Genomic DNA, 9,121 nt, shown 5'->3' on the forward strand with positions numbered 1-9,121 from the left:
GTCACAATTTCAGCAAAAATCTGACGTTCTGCAATTCATTAAAAATTGGGCCAAACTGTTGTAAACGATCCCCTGAAAGGTTTTTCGGTGGAAACAGATGGGTTTTTATTATCGGAAAGAGAATTAGCCGACGACGTCTGAACAACTTTTTTTGAAAAAATCCCTAAGCCGCGCGGTCACAATTTCAGCAAAAATCTGACGTTCTGCAATTCATTCAAAAATGGTGCCAATCTGTTGGAAACGATTCCCTGAAAGGTGTTTTGGTGGAAACAGATGGGTTTTTGTTATTGGAAATAGAATTAGCCGACGACGTCTGTACAACTTTTTTTGAAAAAATCCCTAAGCCGCGCGGTCACAATTTCAGCAAAAATCTGACGTTCTGCAATTCATTCAAAAATGGTGCCAATCTGTTGAAAACGATCCCCTGAAAGGTTTTTCGGAGGAAACAGATGGGTTTTTATCATTGAAACAGAATTAGCCCTCAACGTCCGAACAACTTTTTTTGAAAAAAACCCTAAGCCGCGCGGTCACAATTTCAGCAAAAATCTGACGTTCTGCAATTCATTCAAATATGGTGCCAATCTGTTGAAAACGATCCCCTGAAAGGTTTTTCGGAGGAAACAGATGGGTTTTTATCATTGAAACAGAATAAGCCCTCAACGTCCGAACAACTTTTTTTGAAAAAAACCCTAAGCCGCGCGGTCACAATTTCAGCAAAAATCTGACGTTCTGCAATTCATTCAAAAATGGTGCCAATCTGAAATCTGACGTTCTGCAATTCATTCAAAAATGGTGCCAATCTGTTGCAAATGCTCCCCTGAAAGGTTTTTCGGTCGAAACAGATGGATTTTTATTATCGGAAAGAGAATTAGCCAACGACGTCTGAACTTTTTTTGAAAAAATCCCTAAGCCGCGCGGTCACAATTTCAGCAAAAATCTGACGTTCTGCAATTCATTCAAAAATGGTGCCAATCTGTTGCAAACGATTCCCTGAAAGGTGTTTTGGTGGAAACAGATGGGTTTTTATTATCGGAAAGAGAATTAGCCGACGACGTCTGAACAACTTTTTTTGAAAAAATCCCTAAGCCGCACGGTCACAATTTCAGCAAAAATCTGACGTTCTGCAATTCATTCCAAAATGGTGCCAATCTGTTGAAAACGATCCCCTGAAAGGTTTTTCGGAGGAAACAGATGGGTTTTTATCATTGAAACAGAATAAGCCCTCAACGTCCGAACAACTTTTTTTGAAAAAAACCCTAAGCCGCGCGGTCACAATTTCAGCAAAAATCTGACGTTCTGCAATTCATTCAAAAATGGTGCCAATCTGTTGCAAATGCTCCCCTGAAAGGTTTTTCGGTGGAAACAGATGGATTTTTATTATCGGAAAGAGAATTAGCCAACGACGTCTGAACTTTTTTTGAAAAAATCCCTAAGCCGCGCGGTCACAATTTCAGCAAAAATCTGGCGTTCTGCAATTCATTCAAAAATGGTGCCAATCTGTTGCAAACGATCCCCTAAAGGTTTTTCGGTGGAAACAGATGGGTTTTTATTATCGGAAAGAGAATTAGCCGACGACGTCTGAACAACTTTTTTTGAAAAAAACCCTAAGCCGCGCGGTCACAATTTCAGCAAAAATCGGACGTTCTGCAATTCATTCAAAAATGGTGCCAATCTGTTGCAAACGATCCCCTAAAGGTTTTTCGGTGGAAACGGATGGGTTTTTATTATCGGAAAGAGAATTAGCCGACGACGTCTGAACAACTTTTTTTGAAAAAATCCCTAAGCCGCGCGGTCACAATTTCAGCAAAAATCTGACGTTCTGCAATTCATTCAAAAATGGTGCCAAACTGTTGTAAACGATCCCCTGAAAGGTTTTTTGGTGGAAACAGATGGCTTTTTATTATCGGAAAGAGAATTAGCCGACGAGGTCTGAACTACTCTTTTTGAAAAAACCCCAAGCCGCGCGGTCACAATTTCGGCAAAACTCTGAAGTTCTGCAATTCATTCAAAAATGGTGCCAATCTGTTGCAAACGATTCCCTGAAAGGTGTTTTGGTGGAAACAGATGGGTTTTTATTATCGGAAAGAGAATTAGCCGACGACGTCTCAACAACTTTTTTTGAAAAAATCCCTAAGCCGCGCGGTCACAATTTCAGCCAAAATCTGACGTTCTGCAATTCATTCAAAAATGGTGCCAATCTGTTGAAAACAATCCCCTGAAAGGTTTTTCGGAGGGAACAGATGGGTTTTTATCATTGAAACAGAATTAGCCCTCAACGTCCGAACAACTTTTTTTTTAAAAATCCCTAAGCCGCGCGGTCACAATTTCAGCAAAAATCTGACGTTCTGCAATTCATTCAAAAATGGTGCCAATCTGTTGCAAACGATCCCCTGAAAGGTTTTTCGGTCGAAACAGATGGGTTTTTATTATTGGAAAGAGAATTAGCCGACGAGGTCTGAACTACTCTTTTTGAAAAAACCCCAAGCCGCGCGGTCACAATTTCAGCAAAAATCTGACGTTCTGCAATTCATTCAAAAATGTTGCCAATCTGTTGAAAACGATCCCCTGAAAGGTTTTTCGGAGGAAACAGATGGGTTTTTATCATTGAAACAGAATTAGCCCTCAACGTCCGAACAACTTTTTTTGAAAAAATCCCTAAGCCGCGCGGTCACAATTTCAGCAAAAATCTGACGTTCTGCAATTCATTCAAAAATGGTGCCAATCTGTTGCAAACGATCCCCTGAAAGGTTTTTCGGTGGAAACAGATGGGTTTTTATTATCGGAAAGAGAATTAGCCGACGACGTCTGAACAACTTTTTTTGAAAAAATCCCTAAGCCGTGCGGTCACAATTTCAGCAAAACTCTGACGTTCTGCAATTTATTCAAAAATGGTGCCAAACTGTTGTAAACGATCCCCTGAAAGGTTTTTCGGTGGAAACAGATGGGTTTTTATTATCGGAAAGAGAATTAGCCGACGACGTCTGAACAACTTTTTTTGAAAAAATCCCTAAGCCGCGCGGTCACAATTTCAGCAAAAATCTGACGTTCTGCAATTCATTCAAAAATGGTGCCAAACTGATGCAAATGCTCCCCTGAAAGGTTTTTTGGTGGAAACAGATGGGTTTTTATCATTGAAACAGAATTAGCCCTCAACGTCCGAACAACTTTTTTTGAAAAAATCCCTAAGCCGCGCGGTCACAATTTCAGCAAAAATCTGACGTTCTGCAATTCATTCAAAAATGGTGCCAATCTGTTGCAAACGATCCCCTGAAAGGTTTTTTGGTGGAAACAGATGGGTTTTTATTATCGGAAAGAGAATTAGCCGACGACGTCTGAACAACTTTTTTTGAAAAAATCCCTAAGCCGCGCGGTCACAATTTCAGCAAAAATCTGACGTTCTGCAATTCATTCAAAAATGGTGCCAATCTGTTGCAAATGCTCCCCTGAAAGGTTCTTCGGTGGAAACAGATGGGTTTTTATTATCGGAAAGAGAATTAGCCGACGACGTCTGAACAACTTTTTTTGAAAAAATCCCTAAGCCGCGCGGTCACAATTTCAGCAAAAATCTGACGTTCTGCAATTCATTCAAAAATGGTGCCAATCTGTTGAAAACGATCCCCTGAAAGGTTTTTCGGAGGAAACAGATGGGTTTTTATTATCGGAAAGAGAATTAGCCGACGACGTCTGAACAACTTTTTTTCAAAAAATCCCTAAGCCGCGCGGTCACAATTTCAGCAAAAATCTGACGTTCTGCAATTCATTCAAAAATGGTGCCAATCTGTTGCAAACGATCCCCTGAAAGGTTTTTCGGTCGAAACAGATGGGGTTTTATTATCGGAAAGAGAATTAGCCGACGACGTCTGAACACCTTTTTTGAAAAAATCCCTAAGCCACGCGGTCACAATTTCAGCAAAAATCTGACGTTCTGCAATTCATTCAAAAATGGTGCCAATCTGTTGAAAACGATCCCCTGAAAGGTTTTTCGGAGGAAACAGATGGGTTTTTATCATTGAAACAGAATTAGCCCTCAACGTCCGAACAACTTTTTTTGAAAAAATCCCTAAGCCGCGCGGTCACAATTTCAGCAAAAATCTGACGTTCTGCAATTCATTCAAAAATGGTGCCAATCTGTTGCAAACGATCCCCTGAAAGGTTTTTCGGTGGAAACAGATGGGTTTTTATTATCGGAAAGAGAATTAGCCGACGACGTCTGAACAACTTTTTTTGAAAAAATCCCTAAGCCGCGCGGTCACAATTTCAGCAAAAATCTGACGTTCTGCAATTCATTCAAAAATGGTGCCAATCTGTTGCAAATGCTCCCCTGAAAGGTTTTTCGGTCGAAACAGATGGATTTTTATTATCGGAAAGAGAATTAGCCAACGACGTCTGAACTTTTTTTGAAAAAATCCCTAAGCCGCGCGGTCACAATTTCAGCAAAAATCTGACGTTCTGCAATTCATTCAAAAATGGTGCCAATCTGTTGAAAACGATCCCCTGAAAGGTTTTTCGGAGGAAACAGATGGGTTTTTATTATCGGAAAGAGAATTAGCCGACGACGTCTGAACAACTTTTTTTCAAAAAATCCCTAAGCCGCGCGGTCACAATTTCAGCAAAAATCTGACGTTCTGCAATTCATTCAAAAATGGTGCCAATCTGTTGCAAACGATTCCCTGAAAGGTGTTTTGGTGGAAACAGATGGGTTTTTATTATCGGAAAGAGAATTAGCCGACGACGTCTGAACAACTTTTTTTGAAAAAATCCCTAAGCCGCGCGGTCACAATTTCAGCAAAAATCTGACGTTCTGCAATTCATTCAAAAATGGTGCCAAACTGATGCAAATGCTCCCCTGAAAGGTTTTTTGGTGGAAACAGATGGGTTTTTATCATTGAAACAGAATTAGCCCTCAACGTCCGAACAACTTTTTTTGAAAAAATCCCTAAGCCGCGCGGTCACAATTTCAGCAAAAATCTGACGTTCTGCAATTCATTCAAAAATGGTGCCAATCTGTTGCAAACGATCCCCTGAAAGGTTTTTTGGTGGAAACAGATGGGTTTTTATTATCGGAAAGAGAATTAGCCGACGACGTCTGAACAACTTTTTTTGAAAAAATCCCTAAGCCGCGCGGTCACAATTTCAGCAAAAATCTGACGTTCTGCAATTCATTCAAAAATGGTGCCAATCTGTTGCAAATGCTCCCCTGAAAGGTTTTTCGGTGGAAACAGATGGGTTTTTATTATCGGAAAGAGAATTAGCCGACGACGTCTGAACAACTTTTTTTGAAAAAATCCCTAAGCCGCGCGGTCACAATTTCAGCAAAAATCTGACGTTCTGCAATTCATTCAAAAATGGTGCCAAACTGTTGTAAACGATCCCCTGAAAGGTTTTTCGGTGGAAACAGATGGGTTTTTATTATCGGAAAGAGAATTAGCCGACGACGTCTGAACAACTTTTTTTGAAAAAATCCCTAAGCCGCGCGGTCACAATTTCAGCAAAAATCTGACGTTCTGCAATTCATTCAAAAATGGTGCCAATCTGTTGCAAACGATCCCCTGAAAGGTTTTTCGGTGGAAACAGATGGGTTTTTATTATCGGAAAGAGAATTAGCCGACGACGTCTGAACAACTTTTTTTGAAAAAATCCCTAAGCCGCGCGGTCACAATTTCAGCAAAAATCTGACGTTCTGCAATTCATTCAAAAATGGTGCCAATCTGTTGCAAACGATCCCCTGAAAGGTTTTTCGGTCGAAACAGATGGGGTTTTATTATCGGAAAGAGAATTAGCCGACGACGTCTGAACACCTTTTTTGAAAAAATCCCTAAGCCACGCGGTCACAATTTCAGCAAAAATCTGACGTTCTGCAATTCATTCAAAAATGGTGCCAATCTGTTGAAAACGATCCCCTGAAAGGTTTTTCGGAGGAAACAGATGGGTTTTTATCATTGAAACAGAATTAGCCCTCAACGTCCGAACAACTTTTTTTGAAAAAATCCCTAAGCCGCGCGGTCACAATTTCAGCAAAAATCTGACGTTCTGCAATTCATTCAAAAATGGTGCCAATCTGTTGCAAACGATCCCCTGAAAGGTTTTTCGGTGGAAACAGATGGGTTTTTATTATCGGAAAGAGAATTAGCCGACGACGTCTGAACAACTTTTTTTGAAAAAATCCCTAAGCCGCGCGGTCACAATTTCAGCAAAAATCTGACGTTCTGCAATTCATTCAAAAATGGTGCCAATCTGTTGCAAATGCTCCCCTGAAAGGTTTTTCGGTCGAAACAGATGGATTTTTATTATCGGAAAGAGAATTAGCCAACGACGTCTGAACTTTTTTTGAAAAAATCCCTAAGCCGCGCGGTCACAATTTCAGCAAAAATCTGACGTTCTGCAATTCATTCAAAAATGGTGCCAATCTGTTGAAAACGATCCCCTGAAAGGTTTTTCGGAGGAAACAGATGGGTTTTTATTATCGGAAAGAGAATTAGCCGACGACGTCTGAACAACTTTTTTTCAAAAAATCCCTAAGCCGCGCGGTCACAATTTCAGCAAAAATCTGACGTTCTGCAATTCATTCAAAAATGGTGCCAATCTGTTGCAAACGATTCCCTGAAAGGTGTTTTGGTGGAAACAGATGGGTTTTTATTATCGGAAAGAGAATTAGCCGACGACGTCTGAACAACTTTTTTTGAAAAAATCCCTAAGCCGCGCGGTCACAATTTCAGCAAAAATCTGACGTTCTGCAATTCATTCAAAAATGGTGCCAATCTGTTGAAAACGATCCCCTGAAAGGTTTTTTGGTGGAAACAGATGGGTTTTTATTATCGGAAAGAGAATTAGCCGACGACGTCTGAACAACTTTTTTTGAAAAAATCCCTAAGCCGCGCGGTCACAATTTCAGCAAAAATCTGACGTTCTGCAATTCATTCAAAAATGGTGCCAATCTGTTGCAAATGCTCCCCTGAAAGGTTTTTCGGTGGAAACAGATGGGTTTTTATTATCGGAAAGAGAATTAGCCGACGACGTCTGAACAACTTTTTTTGAAAAAATCCCTAAGCCACGCGGTCACAATTTCAGCAAAAATCTGACGTTCTGCAATTCATTCAAAAATGGTGCCAAACTGTTGTAAACGATCCCCTGAAAGGTTTTTCGGTGGAAACAGATGGGTTTTTATTATCGGAAAGAGAATTAGCCGACGACGTCTGAACAACTTTTTTTGAAAAAATCCCTAAGCCCCGCGGTCACAATTTCAGCAAAAATCTGACGTTCTGCAATTCATTCAAAAATGGTGCCAATCTGTTGAAAACGATCCCCTGAAAGGTTTTTCGGTGGAAACAGATGGGTTTTTATTATCGGAAAGAGAATTAGCCGACGACGTCTGAACAACTTTTTTTGAAAAAATCCCTAAGCCGCGCGGTCACAATTTCAGCAAAAATCTGACGTTCTGCAATTCATTCAAAAATGGTGCCAATCTGTTGAAAACGATCCCCTGAAAGGTTTTTCGGAGGAAACAGATGGGTTTTTATTATCGGAAAGAGAATTAGCCGACGACGTCTGAACAACTTTTTTTCAAAAAATCCCTAAGCCGCGCGGTCACAATTTCAGCAAAAATCTGACGTTCTGCAATTCATTCAAAAATGGTGCCAATCTGTTGCAAACGATCCCCTGAAAGGTTTTTCGGTCGAAACAGATGGGGTTTTATTATCGGAAAGAGAATTAGCCGACGACGTCTGAACACCTTTTTTGAAAAAATCCCTAAGCCACGCGGTCACAATTTCAGCAAAAATCTGACGTTCTGCAATTCATTCAAAAATGGTGCCAATCTGTTGAAAACGATCCCCTGAAAGGTTTTTCGGAGGAAACAGATGGGTTTTTATCATTGAAACAGAATTAGCCCTCAACGTCCGAACAACTTTTTTTGAAAAAATCCCTAAGCCGCGCGGTCACAATTTCAGCAAAAATCTGACGTTCTGCAATTCATTCAAAAATGGTGCCAATCTGTTGCAAACGATCCCCTGAAAGGTTTTTCGGTGGAAACAGATGGGTTTTTATTATCGGAAAGAGAATTAGCCGACGACGTCTGAACAACTTTTTTTGAAAAAATCCCTAAGCCGCGCGGTCACAATTTCAGCAAAAATCTGACGTTCTGCAATTCATTCAAAAATGGTGCCAATCTGTTGCAAATGCTCCCCTGAAAGGTTTTTCGGTCGAAACAGATGGATTTTTATTATCGGAAAGAGAATTAGCCAACGACGTCTGAACTTTTTTTGAAAAAATCCCTAAGCCGCGCGGTCACAATTTCAGCAAAAATCTGACGTTCTGCAATTCATTCAAAAATGGTACCAATCTGTTGCAAACGATCCCCGAAAGGTTTTTCGGTGGAAACGGATGGGTTTTTATTATCGGAAAGAGAATTAGCCGACGAAGTCTGAACAACTTTTTTTGAAAAAATCCCTAAGCCGCGCGGTCACAATTTCAGCAAAAATCTGACGTTCTGCAATTCATTCAAAAATGGTGCCAAACTGTTGTAAACGATCCCCTGAAAGGTTTTTTGGTGGAAACAGATGGGTTTTTATTATCGGAAAGAGAATTAGCCGACGAGGTCTGAACTACTCTTTTTGAAAAAACCCCAAGCCGCGCGGTCACAATTTCAGCAAAACTCTGAAGTTCTGCAATTCATTCAAAAATGGTGCCAATCTGTTGCAAACGATTCCCTGAAAGGTGTTTTGGTGGAAACAGATGGGTTTTTATTATCGGAAAGAGAATTAGCCGACGACGTCTCAACAACTTTTTTTGAAAAAATCCCTAAGCCGCGCGGTCACAATTTCAGCAAAAATCTGACGTTCTGCAATTCATTCAAAAATGGTGCCAATCTGTTGAAAACGATCCCCTGAAAGGTTTTTCGGAGGAAACAGATGGGTTTTTATCATTGAAACAGAATTAGCCCTCAACGTCCGAACAACTTTTTTTGAAAAAATCCCTAAGCCACGCGGTCACAATTTCAGCAAAAATCTGACGTTCTGCAATTCATTCAAAAATGGTGCCAAACTGTTGTAAACGATCCCCTGAAAGGTTTTTCGGTGGAAACAGATGGGTTTTTATTATCGGAAAGAGAATTAGCCGACGACGT

Source organism: Podarcis cretensis (genome assembly GCF_951804945.1).
Source record: "Podarcis cretensis genome assembly, chromosome: 2".
NCBI lineage: Eukaryota > Metazoa > Chordata > Lepidosauria > Squamata > Lacertidae > Podarcis > Podarcis cretensis.